General features: G+C 36.2%; 1 long non-coding RNA gene across 3 annotated transcripts; it reads right to left on the reverse strand.

Annotated features, from left to right (window-relative positions):
* Positions 1 to 8062: 8062 nt before the first annotated feature.
* Positions 8063 to 14631, reverse strand: LOC149957323 (uncharacterized). Of its 3 annotated transcripts, none has more exons than XR_016478478.1 (6): positions 13564 to 14631; positions 13424 to 13492; positions 12424 to 13351; positions 11057 to 12354; positions 8587 to 8679; positions 8063 to 8346 (listed from the first exon to the last, which is right to left on the reverse strand). It is a non-coding gene; the product is annotated as an uncharacterized LOC149957323 (long non-coding RNA). The 3 variants fall into 3 exon arrangements; XR_016478477.1 differs by having other exon boundaries at positions 11057 to 11613; positions 11679 to 13351; XR_016478476.1 differs by having other exon boundaries at positions 11057 to 11178; positions 11513 to 13351.
* Between the last annotated feature and the right edge of the window lie 315 nt (positions 14632 to 14946).

The raw sequence follows: 14946 nt of genomic DNA on the forward strand, positions 1-14946 counted from the left end.
TCCCCCCAAATAAACCCTTTTTCGATTTTGGCTGGGGTTTTCAATAATAATATATATACTTTCAGCTTCGCCTTAGTGCAAGAGGGTGAACACCTGTTCAACCCGCAGGGTTTGGAGGCCGCTGCTGAAGCGGGTAGCTGGAGTCGCTCTTCTTCGGAGGGTGAAGGATGTTATCCGGACCCGCAATTCCAGCGACCCGCCGACGTAATCCCTACCGCCGGACCTGGTTTCGTCATTGACGGGGATGGGTAAGCTTGAATTTATACCTAAATATTGATAATAATATATTCCGTATTTTAAAATATATATTTTAGTCTCATCAGAGACGTTTCGGCCCTCTTTGAGGCCCGGGCGTTCCTGACGGTGACGACCTCCCCGTCATTGGCGATGTCGGCGGTTCAGCTCGACAGCGACCTGCAAACCCTGCGGGTTTTATTAGATCTCATTTTCCATAACCGTGTGTTCTTATAAAAAATAAATAAATTCTTTATCTTATACCTTGTCTCTTTTTTTATTTAATTCTATTATTAGACACCCCATATCCGGATGTAATCCCCGTAGAGCCGGTCGACTTAGACCAAATTGACCCTAGGCTCCGGTTATTCCCACCTAGCGACTCGCTTATAACGTACGCATATATTTTTTTTACAAAAAACGCCGTGTTGCATAGTCTTTTTTTCTAAAAAGGAACCTCATGGGAGCAGACCACCAACCCAGTCTCGAAGTCGTGGCCTTCGCTCAAAGGTAATTTTAAGTTATTTCAGACGATTTAATTTACGTCATACAAACCTCCACACCTTTTTTTAGACTTTCGCTCGAAATAAGCGAGTTGTGTCGATGGAAGGTAGGAGCGTGTCTCGCGTACACCGACAGCGAGGAGCAGTCCCAAGCTGTATACGACACAGAGGGGCTGTTCCACGACATGCTCCAACAACTACTCATCGACAGCCTCTAATTATTGTATATATTTTTTTCATTTCTCGTTTGTATTTTTCATTTGTAAATAATTCCTTTCTATATATTAGTTATTTGTCAATATTTCTTTTTGTATATTTTAGTCATTTGTTTATTTTAGTTATTTGCGTATTTTAATAATTTGTATGCCATTTGCTTTTTTATAAAATATATAAAGTTTAAATCCGTTTTTTGGTTTATTGATAAATTTAGTTTAAAGATAACTTCCGGTATGGAAGGTTCTACCCCCGCCTCTCCCGTTAGTCATCAAATTATTATCGCTATATATATATAAGACATTCACCCCCGTCATCCATCGGCAGTACACTACAAACCGTTTCTCGAGCATCATGTCTAACCGAAGCTGTGTAGATAACGTTCCTGGGTCCACTGTCGCTGTCCCTCGTATGTCAGACGATACTGCGGCTAGACACTACAAATACGTGAGTTAGAACTTTTAATTAAATTATTTATACAAGTTGCAGAAGGTAGTTCGTTTCAACCCTTTAAAATGTCGAATTAATTACAATTATATAGATAAATTACGATTTAAACGGATTATATATCGGATTAGTCGTAATCATGTAAACAAAAGTTCTAAATTAAAATTAAATAACTTGTCCTTATTAATTATATTCTAGGGTTCGCCAGCGATGAATAAATTATAGCAATAAATTTAAGGAGTTTAGGGATGGGTGGAACAAATTACGGCTCTTCGTTTTTCCAATTGAAATTCGGATGTACCCAAAAATGGACCCAATGTGCCCTAAAAACAACCAAAGTCACCATTTTCGCCCCTATGTACCCCATTTCGGACCAAATGTACCCCAAACTGGACCCTTTAGCTTTATTGTAATGTTAAACGCCCATAGAGATCCCCCTAAAAAGAATAATAAACTGGCGGTCCAATTTTGGGTACATAAATTATTTCGGAGAGATAAAACTAATTCGGGGGCAAACTGCTGCGATTTATAGTGAATGGGAAAAAAAGCCAATTTCTAGCGATTGGGAGCAATAATAAAACCTTATAATTTGTATACACTCTGCTCTTTTTTTCCAAAACACTTTTACCGATGACCACCCGCTATTTTACGGTACCCTTTTACAACCCTTAGGGGCCCGAAAGTGTTTGAAAGTGTTTGTCGGCGAAAACCCATTGAACTATTTATTACCAACTCGAAAAGACAGGTGCCCTAGGCCCGACATTCACTATGACGGGTAGGCTGTTTGCATAACATCGTGTCAGTCCACACCGCCTGCCGAATAGGGGCAGATAACCTATTGACCTAAAATGGGTTAACACCTGTGTTTTATGGGTTATAACATCGTAAATCAGCTAACCTTTTGACCTAAAATGGGGTGCCTCCAGATATTAACTATGACGGATCGGCTGTTTGCATAACATCGTGTCACCGCCATAGGGGCAGTTAACCTATTGACCCAGGGGTAACATCGTAAATCATCTAACCTATTGACCTAACCTATTGACCTGCCGAATATTGCCTCAAAATGGGACCCCTACAGGGGCCCGTTTCACCCTATTTAACGGTTTATAGCTGTTTGCATAACATCGTGTCACCACCATAGGGGCAGATGACCTATTGACCCAGGTTTTATGAGGGTAACATCGTAAATCATCTATTGACCCTAAAATGGGGTGCCCCCAGCTATTGACCTTTTGACCTGTCGAAAATGTACGCAAAAAGGGGGCCCCTATAGGGGCCCGTTTCACCACGTTTCCCCCGCCCGCAGGTGCCCCCTTATCGGTAGACACACTCCCTTATCTCTATAAGGAATAAGAAGTTTCGTTATATACGGAATGAAAAATTTTGTGATATGCAGATTAAGAAAGGAAGAACGGACGACAGCAAGCGAAGGTTAAGTAAATAAAAGCAATTTTCGTCGCACATGTTTTAACACCCCTTAGAAACATCGAATTTAGAACTCTCAATCTCACTCTCCTTAGATAGAAAACTACAGTACAGTAGAAATGTCAGTCGTGGTGGATGTATATTCTTCTCAAGAAGATAACTTTTTGCAAAAACAATAATTGGTATTTAATATCTAGATTGATAAGAGGCATAAATTAAAGGAGGTTTCATTAACAGTCGCTTATTATATCCCTAAACAATAACCATTTAATTAAAGCGGCTCCTTGTGAAGTCTCACGAGTTCAAAAGTCCATTATATAATTGTTTTAGGTATGTTAAAAAAACTTAGTAAAAACGCCAAGCTTCATTGATACTGTGTCTTTTTTGGCACTGCTGTAAATGATTACACTTCCTTTTGTTTTGAAAAACCATCCAATTAATTATATAGTTAAAGCCGATATAGTGCAGTGTGGTTAATGAAACTCTCTTATTATATTCAATTTGTATCCCTTTTATGTAATATAAACTTATGAAAGTAGTGGTGTAAGTAAATAGATACAATTCCACAAAATAATTCATATTTATTTGTGGAGTTTTCGTATCACGGTTTGAAGTATCTGTATACCAATTTACCGTCTCGTGTTCACTTAATAATGGGAAAGAAAGTCAACTGCGAGACGGTTTCTTTATTAGAGTTTTAGTTTTTAATGTTGCAGTTAATTAACAAATATTGAGGTTGTTGGAAAATCAAAATTAAACTAACCATTTTTCACGAAAATTTATTTTTTTCCTAACAACCGATTAATACGTTGGACTATGCGCAGTAAACAATATTTTTATCAAAAACGAATAAGCGCAAGAGCGTGGATTTGCATGTAAAAAAACACCTTTTTGGATTTTTAATCTCCATTTCACGTTTCTTTGCCCAATGTCTACGATGTCCCATTTCGCGGAGGTATCGAAAGATTTGTTCCACCTCGTCCATGTGAATAAGACGGCCCAAGTAGTTAAGTTTGCCTCTTTTTCCTCAAACGTCAACCATGCCATTTCTCCTTTGATGGCATTAGCGGTGAGGAAGTTACATCCTAACGCGCATGTTCCTACTGCTGTTTGGGCCCTGTCCATGGCTCGAGTGGTGGAAGGAGTAAGACATATGACGTCATTCGTGTAGGTCTGGCTGGGCACAACAACAGAGTTCCAAAGTGTTCTAGAGACACCGTACAGGTCGTAAGAGTGAACCACTTTGTGTTTGACGGCTCCTTGGAGTTGTCTAGCTTTTCTTAGTAGCGATATCTCGTGTTCCACCAAATAGTCCGTAGATGCCGTAATTGTTATTCCAAGGCAAATTGTGAAGAAACTCTGATAAATCGATTAACCCATATTGTAACCACTTCCGAATCTTTCGCTCTATGTGGGTTCCAAATTAGAAAGAAACATTCGTTATAGATTGAACGGTAATCCATACTCGTTTGCAAAAAAAACATATATCTAGGATGTCCTGTAGATCTTTTCCCGTTTCTGCGGCAGTAAACCTGAATTTGATGGGTGCTTGAATTTAAACCCTTTCTTTGCTTTGATAAGTCTCCTCCCAAGATGTTCGAAGTACAAGGCAAATAACCGCGGAGATAGCGGACATCGTTGTTTCAGGCCCACCGAGCTTGGAAAACAGGTCGTTAACGTGTCTTCCAACCAGTATCTTTATAGGGTGTTGGCCTTTAAAGCCTGTAGATGGAGCGTAAAAGCCACTGTAATGCCCAAAGAAACAAGGGTTTGCCACATTTTTCAGAGGCAGACTGAATCCTAGTACTTCGACAGATCTAACTTTGCCATCTCGATGAGCTGAGTAAGGATGAATATATTGTCAGACCCTCTCCAGTCATGTCGGAAGCCGTTTTGTAGTTCGCATAGTATGTTCTTTTCTTCGACAAATTTATCTAATCTATCTCTAAGGCATAAAGTTTGGACAGACACTGGGATAATGATATTGGTCGATATGAGTCGAAGAGTTCTTTATCCTTATTGTTTCCCTTAAAAAGTATTTTTATTTCCGTCCTCCCCCATGGTTTTGGTATGTCATCGTTGTGTAATACGCTGTTAAACAATCCCCAGAGTGTTCCTCAGTTATTGTTTCGAGAGCCTTGAGCAGTTCATTTGGAATCAAATCCTCACCAGTGCAGTGTCTTTACCAGATAGAAGATTTGATAAGGCAAAGTATAATTTCACCATAGAAATATCTTCCAAAAGAGAGCCTGTATCCGCGTCTGGGCGCTGCATTACGTAGTTCAACTCAACCGAAGAGTGCAAACCACGATGATTCAATTAGAAAGACAAGTTTAAATCATGAAAATGCTTTTTACCTCTCCGAGGGGACTTTGTACCCTGGAGGGGTATTACAATAACCGTGTCTGTCTGTGGGTCTGTCTGTCAGGCTTGCGTACGCGTTCGCATTTTCGGTGCAAAGGATTAATCACTGCGTACCCAGTTTCTTAGAATCAGGGAAAAGGTTTTTCCAAAAGCGCCCTCTTTTGGCCTTTGGGTGTAGTATAATTTTTTAATCGGCCGGGATTCGAACCCGAGCCCTCTAGCACGACAGGTGAGCGTTCTACCGCAGAACCACGGATTCAGTTACGCTTCACTGAAAATTAAAAACTCTTCCGAGGAGAGGTATATTTTGGCTTGCCAGCTTGTTAATTATTTATATCGTAGTAAACGGGAAAAATCATTAAGTACATTAACTTCAAAAACAAAAGATGAATTTGATTAAAAATGAATTTTTCAAAGTTACCTGGTTTTGAAAATAAGGAGGTGAAACGTTAATGAGTTTGAAGAAGCCACTATCAATTGACTCGAATTTCAAATATCACAATAAGACGTACCCCAGTTGTGGACTCTCGCGAATTGGGCAGAAATATGACTTAAAACTAAAATTTATTAATGCAACCGAAAACGTTGTTCAGAAATTATCAATACTTAATAAAAATTAAATATTCAAAATTCCGTCTTAATGTAAAAAAAGATGTGCATTTTTAAATTCGAAAATCACCAAAAATCACTAAAATAGGCCAATGCCCCACTTCCGGGACCCGGATCTCATAATTATTAACAACGCCGGTGAGGGCATAATATTTCCAATCGATTGATGTGTAATGTGTCTTTGTACATCTAACTTACCGCGAAAAATCATGCGAACACCGGTGGCGAGGTAGGCGGTCAGATTCCTTGAAACTTTTGTGTGTAAAAAGCATCCCAAACAAGGTGAGAAATAACGACTTCTTTTTAAATTAACAAATTTACGAATTAATTATCAAGGAAATCTTTGATAATGTACATGTACCGTTTATAATTTCCTTTTCTTAAAGCTGTCCTTACCAGATTAATGAAACGAAACGGCCAATAGCTTGGTTATTTGATGTATCCCACAAAGAAAAACATGTCGAATCATCAACTTTTTTAATCTTGGAGATTTGAACACGGGTGACAGCCGAGCTTGACGGAGCAGAGTCTTCAGAAAATCAATTTTAAATCACAGTTTATTCATCTTTCTTTAAATTGGATTATACATTAGCTTTTGCTTTTGCCCATAATGGAATCAACTTTTTCGGAAGGAGAAAGGAAAGATCATAATTTCGATACACGCTGTATTGAAGTCGACCCGGAAGTACAGCTATCAAACTTTCATGTCGTTTATCGTAACTGATCATCGCATTACGAATCGATGCGAGTACTTTTTGACCTTTGGAGAAGGTCACGTAACGAGCATACACTTAAATGAATGAAGAATTAATAAAGATTGTTGAAGATGCGTGGCCTTCTAAAAACCAAATAATACATTCAGGTTAACAGGGAATATGAGCCTGTTTTTATAATACCGCCCAAATATTCACCGCCTATACCAAGAAAGAGCCTGCGACCTTTTTCCTTACACCCAATTAAAAGGGAAACAATTATGCTAGGATTGACGAAGAAACGTTGTTTTCCATTTGTTAATTACCTGGCTAATCTGGCTCATCTGAACACATTCTTGAGGAAATCCTTTTACATTTATTCTTACAATGGCAGTACCCGAGGTGTTTATTGCCGATTTTGTTCAAAGTCGAGCGTAATGTAGACCTATATGCGATATTAAATTTCCCAAATGGAGACTCTGCACTACCCATTCGGTTTGGCATGGCAACCGAAAATGTTTTTCACCACTGAAAACCAAAAAATCTCAATTTCAAATTTTAATTTTTAATCACGAAATGGGTAATCCCATGCTTTTTTAAATGGATATTTTTGTTAGTACACGAAATCTTATAGTTGATGTAATTCATGTGTATATTAAAAAAACGAAATATTTGTTACTTGCGCGGCCACTACCAAATTAAAAATAAACAACCATGATCAGACAGGTTAATACCCAATACAGCATCGCAATCTCATGTCAAATAACAGGGTTTTCTCTTAATTCTGCCCAAAATATAGATTTTTAAATTAAGTCTAACCTCTGAGATAACAAGAGTTATCTTTAATATTTTGTTTCGCATTAAACGAACTACCAACTTTAAATGGCCTGAAAAAGTTTTACCAATAAAAATATTTTTAAATATTTCAAATATTTGTGTTTAAATTAGTGATTTTTCTACCATAGTCTTTCATACAAAGATGCATCCGCTTTTACATTTTAAAGAACCAGGCTTATATGTTTCTAAATGAAAATTTATTAAGACCAACGACTGGATAGAAAACCCATAATATTTAAAAAAAAACTAGCATGTGCGTTTTCTCTGCGAGTTTGAGTGCAGAGTTCTCTTAATATTAACATATGTAACATAATCACTCGTAAGTCTGCCATAAAGGCATTTTCGTTAATGAAACCTTGTTCACGGGATATGACGTAAAACACGTCACTTACAACTCCGTGACGAAATACGCGTCATCAACTTTACTGATGGGAAACGGAAGTTAGTGAGAATTCCTCGCGCGTTTCTGGCTTTGCCCATGTCAAGCTTAGCTCGTGCCTCGCGATCACATGCTTACATTTCCATGGTAACATTTTCAATAGTGCAAGGATTATAAACATTTTTGCATTTTTGGGTCCGCTCAATGTATGTTCCGCGTGAAACAAGGTCTAATTGAATTTTTTTCAATGGAAATATTTTACAGATGCATACTTAGGAGTAATTATGTTACATATGATATTAATAGTGCCACTGAAACATAGGCAGAAAACGAATGCTAGCAACAGACCAGATAAAGAAATTTCATGAATATTTTTTAATGTGAAACGCCGAGACCACGTCAAAAGTGTTAAGTAATCGAAATACAGATTTTTTTCAAACAACGCCAATTTAATTTTTAACATTTGTAAAGATCTAAGATTATTTTTCGAAATTGAGAAAAAGGCAATTGTATGATTAGCACGCCCTATTGATTTTATTTCACTGCTCAGGTTCGGCATCTCTTCGTGCACCCGGCTCAGCACTTCTACCAAATGGATCTCTAACATCATAGTCACCATAAGATGGAAGGAGATCAGGATCTGGTGTGGCAGACAAACAAAAAAATATTTAATTCTCCGAACACCTCTGTAATACATGATATCTAACACAGATGCGATAGCTTGGAAATCTCTTAAGCCAAAAGTATAGAATGTATAAATTATCAAAAAAGATTAAATTTTGGATGATAAAATTGAAACATGTAACTTTGCAGGCTAAAGGCAATTTTTAAAAGACGCGATTTTCGTTAAAATTGCGAAAACATAAATTATTTTATGCACCAGGTTCGGCATCTCTTCGTGCACCTGGTTCAGCACTTCTACCAAATGGATCGTTCACATCATAGTCACCGTAAGATGGAAGGAGATCAGCATCTGGTGTGAGAGACAAAGAAAACAAATAGCAGTTAATTATCCGAACACTTCTGCAATATATGATATCTAACACAGATGCGATAGCTTGCAAATGTCTTAAGCCAAAAGTAAAGAATGTATAAATTAACAAAAAAGAATAAATTTTGATGATTAAATTAAAATATGTAACTTTGCCGGTTAAAGGAAATTTTTAAAAGACGCAATTTTCGACAAAATTGCAAAAACTTAAATTATTTTATAGCTTAAAATGTTTGCCTGTAATACTTAGTCTAAAAATATGGTACATTAATGTAATTAGTGGAGCACGTAGATTACCACCATTGACTTAAACAACAGGGACGGTCCAGATCTATAACATTTCCCTATAAAGACCCAAAAAAGAGTGTAAGGGCGTTTAGCAGCTTTGCCAGGCAAATATTTTTTATTCTGGTGATTCAAACGTCATAAACTGGAAACTGATTTTTGAAATTTCGCCATCTGTCGGGAAACATTTTAAACGGTTTAGCGGTTGCTATTTGAATTTTAAGATTGTTGTTTACAAAGGAAGCCCCAAACGTGTCGCATAACCGTCTATGTAATCACGTTAAAAAGTATAATTAGTATAGTTAAATAATACATTTTCCCCTTCTTATTCTAAGATATCTTCTAATTCTAAATTATTCATCATAAATAAGGTAAGCAACTATTAAGCCATGGTACGATCTTTTATATTTTTAAATAATATTATACAATGATAATAATAACAACCGTTACAAATTTGGAAATTGCTTTCAGACGGTAAGCAGAATATTTTACTATAAGTATGATCTAAAAAGCATTCCAAGGAAGCTTCTTGCCCTATTTTACTCCCCCCGCCTATTTTGAATCACCAGCCTATTATGCCCGCGAGTACCGCTAGAGTGCATCGATGCTTGTTCTTTTTTACTTTTTCCCATGCCGGACCGTCCCTGTTGTTAATTAGTCCATGTTACTACGTTGGAATTAAAATATAATAGTCACTATATTCAAAAATTTTATTTATATAATTTAAGATTTAAGCTACTTTGTCGAAACTAATTTCAGGATAATTATTTTTTAGTGGTCTTCCTCTCAAAACCCAAGTCTATTTCATAAACAACATTTACCTTTAAAAATTTATCCAGAGTGGGGAAAAGCAGTTCGAGTTGCCAAGATAAATTTTTCTAAAACCTTCTTGTTATTCCGAAAAGTTACGACAACTTAATTGTGTTTTTTGATCTTAAAAGTTTTTTTCATCGACCCAAATCCCAAATAAATAACTCTCCACAAAAACTCACTGTTCAATCGAGGTTAAAAAACACAGATAAAGAAGTAACCTGTCCACTCGTCCCCAGGGTAAAATATGAGGAACTTTACTTATGATAACTGTTTCTGTCAGGTTAAGTTTTTTTAAATAATTAGAGGTTATTTACAAATTTATTTCAGGGCTGTACTGTGAGTACAAATGTTTTCATTTAACCAAATTCTTGCATAATGACCTAGACGCAGAAGCGTAGCTAGCATGGGTGTTACTTAGTCAAAACGTGTAAAAAGGTTTTTCGAATAGTTGGTGTAAGTTTTTATTTGTTTCTCGGTCGGGTGTTACCCCCAAAACGGCGCTAAACGAGTGGCACCCGGAGTGGACCAGCCCCCTCCCCCTTAGTTACGCCACTGTCTAAACGCCCGTTTAACACTAAAAAACGTCACTTACTAAGGATCTTCCTGATAGGTTGGACAGTTAGCCAATTCCGATCGAAAACATGGATAAAAATCCTCAAATCCAAAACCCTACAATTTCCCTTCCATCAACTTTACATGGATAATTCTTTACAGAAAATCCCGCGTATTCTGATGAAATTCAAAGTACCATGGCCACAAAATTAAATTTCTGCAGCGGCGAAGCAGCCAGGGGGACCAGGGAACAATGTCCCCTTCTTAATTTTCTACTTGTGTTTGTTCCCCCCTGAAATATTGTGAATTTGTTTTTACAACCATTTGGAAAAAGATAAATGTGTCGTTTAAAACTTTTAAAAATAAAGTAAGAGCGAATTCAAATTGAACTTTCAATTGAAGTAAAATTTACAAATATTGTCCACTTTCATAATATCATATATTGTGTATCATCTCGCTCGCTTCCCTCTCGCGGTATGTGAGGCTCGCACTGTATTCTCCAAACTCAAAAACGATCCTACGCCCTTGAATGTCTGACCCCTAAGCGCTAAGTCAAATTTATAGTAGTTTCAAAAATGTTAAGATAAATACTTATAATAATAATAATAATTAGCTAGGCTATTACCCAAGGCACCACCTTAGGCCTTATCTGGAAATCATCTAAAATCTAAAATGTTCACCTTAATAAATACCTAAAAATATTACTCACCAACGACCAACGAAGTCTTCAAAATCAGGCAAACAACGACCAATGCAGCTGCCTTCATGTTGTAGGTTTAGATTGAAGTGGTACGAATTTCAATGAACGATACTCTGATGATTGAGGATGTTCTATACCGATATTTATAGGAACTTTTATTATATGAGTTATCAGCGAAATGTAATTATCGATATTTAATTTTTAAAAGGAAACAATTAGCGACCTTTGTAACGAGCCGCGCTTTCAATAAATAGCTCTGAACATTCCAGAGTAACAACGCCATTAATTAAAAATTAAAAATTGAAAATTAAACTAATTAGCGTTTGCAGTAATTGGTACTAGACAACGAATACATTGGCTACAGTGAATTTTTTCCTTTTAATTAGGCCCCAACAATTGACCTATAATTTATTTTCCTTTGAAATGATAATTCTTGCAGCGGTAGTGAATTTATAGTAGGCTTACCCGCTAATAGTGAGCGTGAAAATTGGTGGCTTAGTTTCCCTAAACAAGTGACTGTCGGTTAAGAAACGCAGCATGTAGATAATGCCACTTAACCTAGATGACTGTTAAAATTTAATTAAAATTTACAAGTATAAAAACACAAGGAAAATTATAAAAGTTTGTTTACTTGAAATAAAAAGGCGTCACTGTCTTATACCACTTTTGTTTATTTTAAATAATTTTACTGTATATTTGATTAAAGAAATACTATAAGAGTAATGCTAAGGCTAAGTTTAGGGTAGATCTGAATTATTTTTGCAGTGAAAGAAACTAGCGAGTAAAGTTTGAAACCAAATAGTCATGGCTTCTCCCAAGAAAAGGATTGTTTATATTTTTGAATTTTCATTTATATTCAATTATACATAGATAGCAAGGTATTTTTAATTAGACTTACGTATAAGTTAAACCTAAATAAAGTTTATAAATGTTAATTGTTTTTCAGGGTCACTCTTAAGCCTAGGACTAACGTTATTTCAATAAAATTTGGCGAAGTAATCCCTAAAGGCTTCTTGAAGTTATACCAAACGACTTTTCGGACGAAATGATTGCAAAATATCATTTCAGTTCTAAGAAGCACAAAAATGAAGAGTACATGATGTTTAAATCCAAAAGAGTGACCAATGTATTCCTATCTCATCAATGTCGTCAATATCTTTTTGATATTAAAGCTAAAGTCCGTGCTTCATTCAAAGCAAGCACAAATTATAACTACTTTGTGTCGGTGAATGATATCTGTGGCAACATTGTTTCGGGTTTATATGAGTGCCTTTGTGGCCAGGGAAGAGTTGGTAGTCACGTCGCATCTGTTTTGTGGGAAATATTTTATTGCACGTTAGAAAGATAAAGTTTGTCTGAAAGGATTTGTTTTGTACCGAAGTTGGATGCTTAAGGAGGCTAATTTGCTCTTTCGATCATATAACCACAGAATAAACAATATTCTTGAATTTGAATTTGATATACTTGCTTTTTCGCAATTCTAGTTCTATAGAGAGAAGTACAAAAATTTGGCAAATTCGACCGGATATAAAAAATTTAATATGCTTCGAATAACAACACTTATTACGCTGTATATAATTGGTTGTGTTCGACTAACAGCTTTACATCTATCAATAGCCATATTAAAAGCTAGGTATGTCGACACCATTCAATGGCAAATTAAGAAATAAAATCTGACGTAAGCAACACTCTAAACTAGTGCAAACTAAGAAATTTAAATAAAACCTACACCACGATAACCGGTACACTATAAAATAAATTTTAATAAACAAATTAAAATCGCGGTACATGTTTCGACATATTGTCGTGTACGCCATCGTTATTAAATGCTTTAAAAAACCCGTGTTCACACGAGACACTTTGGAACAGTTTTTAAACTGTTTCGAAAGATAAAATTGAACATTTTCAGTCTTTTGAAATCGTTTTAAAACGGTTCGAAAGTGTCTAGTGTGAACGCGGCTATGTCTAATTAGACTTGTGAAGCGTGTCGAAACGGCAGCATACACACATTTATTTTAAATTGTACCAGTTATAGTTGTATAGTGTTTTTATTTAAATTATTATGAAATTAAAATTGCAATTATATCGATTCATGTGTAAATATAAAGTTTGTTTACAAGATATAATATTGTAAAAACTACTTTCCAGAAATAATCTATTGATTTTGTAAATTTTCTTTGAATACTGGAATTGAAAGAAATAGCTCTTTCTGTTTTAGACTCATCGAAACTAACATTTTAAATTTGTACCTCAAAATATCGTCAGTAGCAATTTTAATAACTGGAGTGTAATCAGTTATAGAATCTTTAAATAAAAAATAATTTACTATTATTATTAAAATATTTAAAATATTTTAACAAATTTTAAGCTTCTTACATTTTGATGATTTACACACTCATTGAACAAATATCGGGAACATGATCGAGCAGGCTTGGAGTTTTAGGTCTAAAACAATTTAAAATAAAATATTAAATTGATAAAATATTAAGAACCTGTTTGGCTAAAATTAATCATACCCTCCGAAGCCTCCTCCGAAAAAAGTTATTTCCTTATCTCCAAAGCATTTTACAGCATTTCGGAAGATTTTTTTCTTCATAATCCCAAGAATATTTTTAGTTATAGGTTTAAAATGTTGAACTTAGTGTTCGTACGGGGTCAAAATAAAGTCGGGGTTGGGGTCGGGGTCGGGGTGGGTCTAACCCCGCGAAAAACAAGTCGGTGTTGGGGTCGGGGATGGAAAATTCTTTGTATTTATTAAGAATAGAAAAATTATAAAAATACCGAAATTTTACTGTTTAAAATTAGATAGTGTATCTTGTGTAAGCCAGCCTCTGAGCCTAGGGACTATTAGTAATAGCCTTAGTCGATAGCTACGCCGCAAAATTTTCGTTTTGAAAACGAAAACATTTGAGAGAGTTGGCCGTTTCGATCTATCGAAATCTGGCAGCCTTGCCTGCCTTCCGGCCTGTATCTCCATACCCAAAATGGCCGACGATTACGCCGCCGAAAATATTTTACAAAACTGATCGGCGGCATTTTTGACCGTTATTTTGTATTATCGACTAAGACTATAGTAAAAATAGATAAGATAGGTAGATTTTAAAATAGATGTCTATAGCTTAGGCATTGTAATTGTTTAAATAAGTTGTTTTATAAATTCACAAGTTATTTACAAAAATTGTAACTCCACACTCCTTAGCTGAGACTGAGAGAGCCCGAAACAACGGCAATTATGAAACTAAAACTTAAAATCGACTCGAGTCCAAATCAAGCGTTAAGCGAGAACCACGTCAGCGGCATCAGCCGAAGGTCATTCGGATCATTCTATTGTCGCCCACGAAAAAAGGGAGAGAAGGAACCTATCTATTTTATATTTTTAGGATTTAACGGGGTGCGTCGGCGCGAAAATTTAAAATTACAGTACGAAAACATAACCCCGAAAAGTGGAAAACCCCGACTTGATTTGCGACAGTCGAGGTCGGGGTCGGGGTCGGGGACAAAAGTTGGGGATCCCCGACTTTCGGGGTCGGGGTCGGGGTCGGGGTCGGGGTCCCCGTACGAACACTAATTGAACTATTAGTTTATCTACAGACGGTCTGATGTTTTGAAGGGAATTGAACTTCTTGACCAACTAAAATAAAATTGGTGTATTTTATTTCCCGCTTATATAACAAAGACGGTATAATTCATAAGCTCTTTGGCTGGAGAAGCATAATCGAAGGTAGCTTCACCCATGTTAACAAGAAAACCACATTACTTTAAAATATCACCAATTGGTTGATATTTTGGTATGTGCAGAACCGTTGTTTAGGGGATGCCGAACGAACTTCTTTCAAGCTGGAGTAAGTACTTTGGATTTCAGTCTGAAAGGTCTGATTAGACGAGGGAATTGGTATATT

This window comes from Leiobunum rupestre, chromosome 2 (assembly GCF_980474605.1).
Source record: "Leiobunum rupestre chromosome 2, qqLeiRupe1.1.hap1, whole genome shotgun sequence".
In the NCBI taxonomy this organism is placed as follows: Eukaryota; Metazoa; Arthropoda; class Arachnida; order Opiliones; family Sclerosomatidae; genus Leiobunum; species Leiobunum rupestre.